Raw genomic sequence first — 12,343 nt, 5'->3', positions numbered from 1 at the left:
GTTTGCAGAGAGCCTGGATAGTGAGATTCGTAACAATACATGCATACATACATACGCCTTACATTCTACTTTATAAAGTAGATAAACTCTTTCAACTCGTCACTGAATTAGGTAGCGTAGAAGATACTACAATATCTGGTACTTTACCGTTCACTGTTCTTCGTTGCACTTAAACTCATATCAACTTGCATCAAGCCGTTTTGCGGTCTACTCTGCTGTTCCGAGTCTTACTAAAATCTATGTAAACAGAGCTTTACACGTCTTACTTCAACTGTATTGACTGTAACGGCTCAAGTCTAATGTAGTTAGTTGTATAGACTTTAATGACACTATTCCACCTCAGTTAACTCCACTCTAGTTAACTCCACTCTAGTTAACTTGCATCGAGTTGTACGCATCTCTTCTACTGTCTCGACGACTCTACTGACTTTTAACATGAACTCTCTGGTTTATATGTCCCTAATCGCTTCTCCAATGTTGCAGAAACAATGCTAGTACCTTCTGGAACATTACGTGACTCCCTTCTTTGTTTACACATGTACATTCCAGAGAACACTAGCCGCTGTGTTATCTCGCTGGGGCATATGTAGTGACCTCTACCTGTCACTGTTCATTTGTAACAATTTTTTTTAGTTTAACTCTATTTATTTTCTTAACACTTAAAAATAGTTTTATATACTAGCACGAACTATTTCACACTCTGTGGCATGTTTCATCTCTGTAAAAGATTCTGTCCCTTTGCAACTTCTTGTGTAACTAAAGAGGCATTTCCTTGATGCACATACGCGATCTAAGGTTGGGCATCTGTAATCACCACACAATTCTAATATTCACAAATGTTTCACTCCGAAATTCTTTTTAAGTAATAGATACAGCTAGCTTTAATATTTTTTTCAAAATGTTTCAGTCTGTAAAAAAGAATTCTGGGGTATAAACTGCAACAATGAGTGTAGTAATCGATGTCTGAACTCATCATGTGACAGTAATACTGGATTATGTAATCAAGGATGCTTGGGGTACATTGATCCACCGCATTGTATAAGTAAGTATTTATTTGATAGCTAATAGAATTTGTGTTATATACAATGTCTCTTATTAGCTTGTTAACATTTTATAGGTCGAACCTTAAACTTGCCTGAACACATTTGAAAAAAAGGCTCTAATAACATTTTTTAGCGATTTGCCAGTTAATGTATGTCTTTACGAACCAATCAGTTGCGTAGCTAGGGATTTGGAAGCCCGGGGGGGGCTTTAGTTTTCTTAGCCCTGTAATTTGACATTCAACATTGTGACATGAGATAATGGCGTAATATTCAATGTAAAAACAAATTTAAGACACACATGTAGGGGGCCCTATAAGTTGGAATTGTAAAGTTCGGACCCCCTCCTCCCACACTAGCTACGCCACTGAAATTGAATAACTAGCTTATTTCTTTTATTTAAAAAAAAGAAAAACTTGTGTTTCACAGTTATAATTTTCAAAATACAATTAGCTTAAAAATTAAATTTAGATTGCGTCCTTTTATCTTGAACGCACATATTCAGAACAGAGATAAATAAATAAGCAAACGTTTATGTAGAAATCACTAGCTGGATTAATAATAATAATAATAATAATAATAATCATCTTTATTGTTTGCAAAGAAAATGTGTCTTATAATTCGTGCATTACACCAAACAAAACATTATAATAATGTAATACGTAAAAATATACAGTACCAGCTGACCTAACCTCGCTCGGTTGAATAATTTCATAAGGAAGGATATATTCACTAAATTATTTTGGAGATAGTTTTGTAATAAAGAAAATGAATGATCTCGAAAAGACTACCAATTTGAATAGTTGCTTTTGTGTCCTGTTAGCTGTCCACCTTTCAGCTCAATAAAAAAAGATTTTCTTTGCCATACGTTCGTCCCCTATACGGGAAATGTGCCCTGCCAAGCGTAACTGTTTGACTATAAGAAGACCCTCTAAACTGTCTATTCCGGCATTCGCAACAACATCACTATTTGTAGGTTAGTCCTCTCACCGTATGTCCTTGATGGAGTGCTTCTGTAAAGTAACCATATCTTAGATCCGTATAGAAGGGTTGAGAGAACCACTGCTTGGTAGACACTGATTTTTGTAGGCAGGCGGAGCGATTATTTATTTCAGCACATTCGAAACTATACTTTTCAGATTTGTGAAATGGTCTACGACGTTAAAATAGTGGGGTCTCTATTCAAGGTGATCTTTTGCGCTGAATAGATTTTATTGGGTAACTTCTTGAACATGGCTTTGGTTTTTCTGAGGTTTAAAGTCAAACCAAAAGAAGCGACAGTGTACAAACAATTCGTTGACCATAGCGCTCAGTGAATGCTATAAAAATAAAAGTTAAACTTAAAAAAGGGTATTTACTATTAAAGCATTACAATGCTATTTATAAATATTCATCGTTTTTCTTTTGTACTTTAATAATGCACATAATGCACAGACTCTTTAATTAGAGCAACACCATTAGTAAAATCACTAAACTTAGAGATACTACAGGAAACAAAAAATAACAAGATTACAAAGAGAGTTTGTGTTGCACAAACTCAGAGGCGGCCCCCGTCGAAGTCGGATCCCTGTCGGATCTGCATATTCGCAAATAATATTCAAGAGATGATTTAATTTTGATGGTCAAAAGTAATAATGTTTCAAAGATTCATTTGCCGTAAATTTAAATTTAAATTAAATAAAAAAAATTAGATTAGTTTTAGTATATTAAAACATTGCAATATTGATCAAAACGTTTGGAAATGAAAATCTACACTTTTTTTTTACACTTTAAGTTTAGAAATTGAAATTCTACATCTTAATCTAGTCTATTTTAGTCTAAACTAGATCTAGAAATTCTAGATCTAGACTCTAAAATAATTTTAATTAGAATATAAATCCAGATCTAGATATACTGTAATAAAAATCTAGATCTAGTTTAAAAAATCTAGATTAGATCTAAATCAAGATATTCCTTTTTTAAACAAGAGTTACATAACGAGGCTTAATAAACATTACTATACCGAGTTCTTTTTCCTTTCATTTGAAGTATTAATTCCATATAACGTCAGAGGGAAAAAAAAACACAACGTCACACGGCCTAGCTAGACTAAAAATCGCATTCATCAATACGAGCCATTTATCGAGTGTTCATAGACATTGGTGCACCAAGTGCGTTCTTTAAGTATTTCATTTAAAGAATTCATTCCATATGACGTCAAAGGAAAAAAAACACTACGTCACACGACCTAGCTAGAATAAAAATCGCCTTCATCATTACGAGCCATTTATCGAGTGTTCATAGACATGTTTGTAAAATGTTTTACATGTTTCGGATGTTCCTTCAAAGTTGAAGATAATTACTTCCTAGTCCAAACCTCCCGCAGGACGACGGGGGATGGGAGTGGGCAGGGTTTGAACCCTGGACCATCGATAAATCTGAACGACAGTCCAGCGCGTAAACCGCACGACCAGGCAGCCACATTGGTGCACCGAGTGCGTTCTTTTAGCATTTCTTTTAAAGAATTCATTCCATATGACGTCAAAAGAAAAAAAAATACTACGTCACACGGCCTAGCTAGACTAAAAATCCCCTTCATCAATACGAGCCATTTATCGAGTGTTCATAGACATTGGTGCACCGAGTGCGTTCTTTAAGTATTTCATTTAAAGAATTCATTCCATATGACGTCAAAGGAAAAAAAACACTACGTCACACGACCTAGCTAGAATAAAAATCGCCTTCATCATTACGAGCCATTTATCGAGTGTTCATAGACATTGGTGCACCGAGTGCCTTCTTTTAACATTACATTTAAAGAGTCCATTCATATGACGTCAAAGAAAAAAAATTCCATTACCTCACAACAGGCTAGTACCGGTACCCTAAAAAATGTCTTTATTTACACGAGATATTTGACGAGGGTTCATATACATTGGTGCACTGAGTTCTAATAGAATTTATTTAAAGAGGATCAAAGCCGTATTGTTTTTGCATTTTGTCTGTCAGTTGGTCTGTCCGTCATCTTGATATAAAAAAAACAACAACTAAAAGTTATTAAAAATTAATTAACCTTTATTTTACGTTTCAAAACATCGCAATAATTTTTAGGTATGAACACAATTGAAAAGTTTATATAATAGATTGTTCCGGATGTTTGTATAAATAGTAAAAGACGTATGGCAATATTAATGTCCTAACGTAACCATTTTAGAAGTTACACAGCAAATAAATTCAAAGCTAATAATAGCCCAATACTTTTCGAAAAAGATGAAATGTAAATGACTCGAGTGAGCTGCGGTTTTCAAGATTTGGAGTTTTTACCCGATTGCTCATTTATGTCATTACACCAGGGGTGGGCAAATTACGACCCGCGGGCCACATGCGGCCCACCGGAATGTTCTATGCGGCCCGCGGACACCTACAGAAATCAGCTGTGCCCACAGATTATACATATAAAAATACAAATATTTAAAAAATAGCTAATTTTAAATATCTAAATAAATTATTGCAATTTCTGAGGCGAAAGAAACATTGTCTTTACATGTCATTCTAAAAACGTTTTAAGTAAACGAAGATTATTCTTATTAGCAATATTTCGAAAAATTCAGTTAAAGATTCAAACCCAAGTCAGTATTTTATTCAATGCTTTGAAGAACAGTGTTGAAAGTCTTGGGCTAGCTTGAAACAAGATGGCAAGTGTCAAGTGTAACAACTAATGGAGCCCGTGTTTTGACAGAGAAAAGCAGGTTTTTCATAAATTAAAGAGATATCTCAACCATAAACTTTAAACATGAAAGTTTACTCAAAGCTGAATTGAATTTATTTCGAGGGGTAAATTGCGAAAGAAAGCTTTATACCCAACTGTCTTTGTAACCTCCTATTCTTTTACTTTAGTACCCTGTAATTAAAGGTTTATCGTAGGGTAATCTTAGATATTAAGTCATTTTTTAAATTGCATGATCTGGATTGATCAAGGCATACGTGTATGACCTAATAATCTTCTTTCTTGAAGTAAGGTCTGTATTTTCTTAAAAGAAGATAAGGTTATTGTGTTTTATTTTTATAATAATTTTTTTTTGGAAAGTATTAATTAATTTAAATATTACGACACTCTTAATTTAGCATATAACATGTACAAAATAAATACATGTAAAAAATCGAAATGCAAAGAAAAATCAAATGACAGTTCTTAGAATTTAATATTTTCTCCAAGATATCTATCTATCTATCTATATATCTATCTATCTATCTATCTATCTATCTGTCTATCTATTTATCTATTTCTTTCTCTCTCTTTATATTTATATTTATATGGATTTTCCTATATCAAGTTTTAAAGAACATGATTTCTTTGTAGAAAGATTTAATAACCAAGATGATTCTCAGTGAAAAAAATAAATATAAATTATTGGCTCACATCATCAAGATTTAGAGTTAGTAGCACATTATACCACAATATAAAACATCCTTAAAGAAGAACTACTTGTACATGCGCCTAAAACTTTTTTTTTCTAGCATGTGAAGAAGCAACCTGGGGCTTAAACTGTAACGAGACATGCAGCAACCATTGTTTTAATTCATCATGTTACAACAGTAGTGGGTTGTGTGACAAAGGTTGCCATGGTTACAGTGATCCCCCGCACTGTACTAAAGGTAAGACAAATAGAATTACTAGCATAGACATTAAAAAAAAAAAAAAAAAAAAAAATTACATTGAAACGTGTATTCGAATAAAAACCAGTGGCGTAACTAGGTTGGGAGAAAGAGGGTGGGTCCGAATTCAAAAGTCCCCCTGGGTCACCCAAATGAAAATCTCTTTTTTTACATTTCGTATTAAATATTACGCCATTGCAATCTAATCTTGCTATTCTCGTGTAGTCGATTCTACTAGACAGCACTGATGCCTTTGCTGCACAGAAAGCAGGACTTGTGGCGATATTAATAAAGATTTGTCACTTGTGCATTATCTCCCCAATAAATAACGGTGTTATTTATTAAACGAGTCTGTCACATGTTTATCTTGATTTGAATATAGCACAATATTATTTTGTTTGATATATTTAAATATGTTGCGAAGTTTCTTCATTGATGGTGCTGAGAGGTACTAAAACAGTAGACCTTATTTGAAGTTGTCAACTGATAAGATGAATCACGCTTTACTTGAAGATGTCAGCTGATAAGATGAATTACTGTAACACCCCGGGGATTCTATCACTGGCGGATCTAGAACTTTGGAGTGGGGGGGGGGAGATTTTTTTCCAAACCCTAACCCTAACGCCCAGTAAACCCTAACCCTATGCATAGACGTGCGTACAACATATATATATATATATATATATATATATATATATATATATATGTATTCGATATATGAGAATAAAATAAGACTTTCTCAATCTTCGGCGAAAAATAAACAGAAAAAAAACAGTCATGTTGAGGCCTTTCTCTTGCAAGCTTGGGGGTCTGGGAAAGCGCTGTAAGTTTCCTCAGTGGAACCAAAAACGTTTTCTTGCATTTTTCACGGCAGAAACGCATTCTCCTGACATCTACAGCTTATTATTTATCAGTGGGGTTCGGGGCTTTGCCCCGACGCAAAAAGCGTTTTCTTGCATTTTTCACGGCTGAAACGCATTCTCCTGACATTTACAGCTTATTATTCATCATTGAGGTTCGGGGCGAAGCCTCAACGCTTAAAGCGTTTCTTTGGCATTCTTCACTGCAGTAACGCATTCTCCTCCTGACCTACAGCTCATTATTCATTCTATTATAAAGGACCTTTTGAATAATGTGGAAAAATATTCTAATATGAATTTATAGTCCCTTAATACATTGCAAATACAACCGATTTGTTCTTTGAAAAGATAAGATACCCAACGTATTTAGATTAAGGCTTTGAGGATCGCCGCCGAAAAAAAAAATTCGATTAATAATATTCAATAAAATGTAAGCATAAATTGTGAGTTATAGTCCTAAATTTATTTAACTAGAAAAATATGAGATAGAGTAAAGGTTGGAAAAAGTCGACAAGGAAAAGATTATTTGGCTTTTGAACTCATCTCAACCGTGACTGTTATATTGAAAAATTTTGTTTGAATTATAACTTTTCCAAAGCAAAGTCTTTCTTAAAATAGTTATGATAAATTCATGTGAAATTACACAAACTCTGTCTGGAAAGGGGAAGGGCGGTAAAATAAAGACAATTAATCCTCGCCCCTTTTTATAATTTCTGCTAATGATAGCATTTTACATTAAAGAATAGAGGTTGGGCGACTCGATATAAGAATTTACCCTATAGAATATATAAATTATATTAGTGACAGTTTTTTTTAAATTTTGTAATTTCTTACTATAATACAAAAAGAAAAAGTATTGGTTTGTCCGATGGGGAGAAGGTGATAGCATGTATCGCACTTCCACCTGTTTATATTATATAGATTTTGGACTTATTTTGTTCACATACTATGATTTCTCCATAGAAGTAGAACCGCCCCCCCACTCAAAGGGTTTAGATGGGAAGAGCAGTAGAGGTATTCGCTCCTCCCCTTCCAATCGCCAAAGATGAACGACATAATATAAAGACCGGTTAAAATATCAATAACAAGTTTTAATCATATAGATATTTAATTGATTCTGTTAGCAAGCTGTGATTTCTGCAAATAAATAGGACCGCCCCCCCACTTGAAAGTTTATGGTGGGGGGGGGGGGCGGATTGATGCCATCGCCCCCTCCCGACCCTACCAAATCGGCCAAAATACTAGAAGGGGGGGCGAAATAATCTAAAAATAGGTTGAAATATAAATCATTAGTATATATTATTAACATAAGTAATAAATTCATATACAAATTGTGTGAATTCTATACTAAAATTCGTCCGCCCCCCCCCCCGAGTGGGGGGGGTCGGCCGAGTGGGGGGGGGCGATCGCCCCTACCGCCCCCCCCCCCCCCTGGATCCGCCAGTGGATTCTATATCACTAGATCTAAATGCTATCTAGTAGATTGTATAAGTGAAAATCCTTTTATATTCAAATACAGTACTTTAACTATTAACTAGGAAACACAAAATGTATTGTACAGCATTTACAAAAGTAAACTGTATCTAATATAAAACATTAAAATTAACTACTAGATTCTAACTCAAAAGTGACACATCTTAACCCTATGAAAACTCCCGATTGACTGCCGAGATTTTACATTCTAAATCCCGCGTCTTTGTTCTCTACCTAGCGTCTGTTTTCTTATTTCCGGTGGCGTAAATAATCCAATCATAGTTTTCTATCACGTGACAAGCGGGTCTTTGGTTTGAGTGACAGATGTCAAAGACGTCATTGGAATCACCAGCGACCTAGCTTTGAATTTCAACCTCGACCAAAGTTTAATTTAAACAATTTGTCAAGCCATTACACCAATGTTACATGCCTAATTAAACCAAGCCTATGCTTTTCACAGTGCCAACTCCGTAGAGCATATAAGTGTAGACAAATCAATAGACACTGAAACATATAACACGTCATGTGTTATATTGCGTGAGGGACAATACTTAAATACTGTACATCTATTCCTTTAATAAAACAAGGAACTGGAGCAAAGTTTTAAATAAATATCTATTTTATACTTAAAGAAATATCTCTAGCATATAGATAAATAGCTTAGCGAGACACTGCAAAAAAATTTTGAAGTCGTTGGATCTTCCGTTTCAGATCAAGAAAAGTTAGACTCACAATGACATTTATTTTGAAGATAAAATAAGAACTCCAGAGTAAGACAACAGAACAACAGAAGAAAAAAAAAGAAGCCTTATTATTTTTGCCTCAGAAAAACTTTTGAAGAAATAGTCTTTTTTCTTGTATATGTTAGATACATTTTCTAAAAGAGAATGTTTTAGGAGATGCTTACTTATGGTATTCCTTCAGTGTGTCTGAAAGGATTCTGGGGCCTCAACTGCAACAATACATGCAGCAGCGGATGTTTTAATTCATCATGTGACACTATATCTGGACTGTGTGAGCAAGGCTGTATTGGGTATATTGATCCCCCGCACTGTAAGAGTAAGTTAATTGATGACAAAATAAAGAGAATATGCTTAACATTTACTAATTTAGGCTTCCACGCCCAATCTTGGATTAAATTGAAATTTTGCAATTTTTTTCTTATACATGAAAAAACAATAATTAATAAAAAAAAAACTTTTGGTAATTAATTTTTTTGTATGGTATCGAGCAAGGGAAAGAACTCGTACTTAACAGTTGACGTGGTATACGTTGAATTAGTCCCCTTGAAATGGTTTGAGCCATGAGTGAAATGTTTTTAATGCAGTTCAAAAGCGAAACATTCACGAGATACTACCTTATCCCCTCACCTTTATTTTCTGACTTGTCCAGACCATTTTAGAATCCTATGGAATTTAGAAAACTAAAAGCACAATATTGCGTGGGACAAAAACGTAAAAAAAATATTTGTAATTGCCAGGTATTCATTAAAGATGGGAACGTTTACGGGTATAAATCTTATAAATCCAAAATTATAAATCACAGTCTTTATCTAAATTTGAACCCAAGAAGGGAAACATTTTAACATTCACTGTGCAAATAATTGTCCCATAATAATTTTTTTAACCTTATGTTTATCTTCATTGTATGTGTGTTTTTGTGTGTTTGAGTGTGCTTTAGCATTTCTTGGAATATAACTTGTATCATTTCAGTTTATCATAATAGAAAACGTTTTAGATAATTCGAATTTATTTTATTTTCAACTATTTGTAATTGGATCCTGACATTATTTTTATATTTAACTTCAAGCTTGTAACTATAGTTACTGGGGTTTAAACTGTAGCAACACATGCAGCGACCGATGCCTTAACTCATCTTGTGAGAGTACTTCAGGATTGTGTGATCAAGGCTGTGCAGGTTACATTAACCCGCCAATCTGTACAAGTAAGTACAATAAAGTTGTCTTTCTATGAATGTCATAATGCGTTATGATATGTCTGCATCCTTCAAGACAGGGCGCCGCGAGGATTGTAGCCACCTGCGTGCGAAATTAAAAATGCCGCCCACCCATTTTTTTGTTCAAATAAAACTGAGCTGGACACTTCTTAATTCAAAAGTGCCCTTTGATTTAAATCCACCTTTTATAGACCATTCCATTTTTTGCTTTCATATTCGCACCGTTGTTGTACACCTCAAGTACAACTTTAAACCATGCACTTGGAACAATTTCGGATTTTACATGCCTACAGATATATGGCATCTTGGTTTTTTGTGATGAACATTAAAAACTAAATTTGTTATGACTTGTCTGACTTGTCATGACTGCTCAGTAATGCTCCTGTATTTTTGACGATTATAATTGATGAGCTGCGATTGTTATATTACAATGAACAGCGTAAATGATCTGTATACGATTTCTTGATAACTTTAACTCCTCAACAGTCTTACATGGCCTGGACGTTGGTATGTTAACGTGTTTGTTATTGTACGTTAAAGCATGATCCAAAAAAAAAAAAGCTCGAAATACAAAAGCCATTGACACTAGAACTTTTTCAACGTTCCATAAACTTTCATAATAATTATCACGATTGTATTTTGGAGAGATGTGCATTGTATCCACAATCATCTGCCAGCAAATTTATCCAACAAATGAAGCAAGCATAACCATTGTCCGCAGGTGGTCGATTTAGATTTAGATTTTCGTTTGTCCTCAGCAGTGGATTTTCGCTTGGTCTAAAATGTGTATCCCTCGGCCTTCGTGAGTGACCTCCACCGTTCTCCTTCTGATGCCGCATGCAGCCAGGTGCTCTCTTCTATGTCAGCCAAAGAAAGTTGACGCCTAAGCTGGTCTTTAAAGTGTTTCCGTGGGGCGCTTCTGTTACGTCGACCACCTTTTAGCTTACCAAAAAAGACTGCCTTTGGCATACGTTCGTCTCCCATACGGGAAACGTGCCCTGCCCAGCGACTCTGCCGGACCATAGGAAGTCCCTCTATACTGTCCATACCGGCGTTTGCTAGGACATCACTGTTTGTATTGCGGTCTTGCAACCGTATGTCCATGATGGAGTGCAAGTTTCTTTGGTGGAAGCGCTCAAGAATTTTTAGTTGTTTTGTGTATAGTGTCCATGTCTTAGAGCCATATAGAAGGGTTGAGAAAACCACCGCCTGGTAGACATTGATTTTTGTAGGCAGGCGGAGCGGTTTGTTCCGCCAAACTCTCGCCTGAAGGCGCCCGAAAACGCTATTGGCCCTGGCTAGACGGTTATCAACTTTCCTTGAAAGTGAGGAGTCATTTGACACTATACTACCTATATATGTGAAGTGGTCTACCAAGTAAAAGGGCTTCCCGTTTACGGTGATCCTGGGGCTGATTATGTATTATTGGGTGACTTATGGAACATGAATTCTGTTTTCCCGAGGTTTATAGATAGACCGAAAGTGGCGTTCTAGAGATCATGTTAATTGTGAGCTAGCATTGCGCAATCATCATCATAGTGAAGCTCCGTTATGACCATCTCCTTTGTTTGTGTCGGCCTAACAATACAATATTATCGTCAACACTTTATCACATACACGCCTTTTCTTTTTGCATTAGTTGAGATAGGGTTGTCGTTGTAAATATAGTGCAGTTTTAAGCTGAAAATATGAAACCTGCTTTTTTTTATCCGCCTGAGTGGGCCGATTTGGTGGCCGATTTTTTAGTTTGAATTTTTTCCACACAAACTACTATTGTAACCTTATTTTGTTACTACTTGTATAATTCCCAGCGTTACCTGAAGATGAAACTTTGTCTGAAGAAGTCATTATCACTGTTGCAGTGATTGTAGTATTAACTAAGCTTATCGCTTTCACTCTGTGTGCCATTTTACTGAAAATAAAAGGTATGACTTTATTTATTAATTTTATTTCCAAATGTATTATTTTTTGTTTAATGTTAAAAAAAAATCCTACAGCTTAACTACGCTTACATAATTTTAGTGTGTAATTTGCTTTTTTTTATATAGAAGAGGTATTTTTAGCTTTAAACTCCTCTGGAGGGGAGTTTAAACTCAAAACCACTTTGACTACACTCATAGAATTTGCTTTGATTTTAATATTAGAGAGGTATTTTTTTACATTCAAATCGCGCTGAAGGGGGGTTTAAACTCAAAACTGACTCAAAAACCATTTAGCTACGCTCATAACATTTTGATTGCATAATTTGGTTTTTTATTTTACTAAAGAGGGAGGAGGAGTTAAACTCAAAGCCCATTTGGCTACGCTCATTGAATTTTGAGTGTGTAATTTGCTTTTTTTATATTGAAGAGGGGGTTTCTTGTAAATTTTTGGAGGGGG

Source organism: Biomphalaria glabrata, chromosome 5 (genome assembly GCF_947242115.1).
Source record: "Biomphalaria glabrata chromosome 5, xgBioGlab47.1, whole genome shotgun sequence".
Taxonomy (NCBI): domain Eukaryota; kingdom Metazoa; phylum Mollusca; class Gastropoda; family Planorbidae; genus Biomphalaria; species Biomphalaria glabrata.
This window is presented reverse-complemented; position numbering follows the sequence as displayed.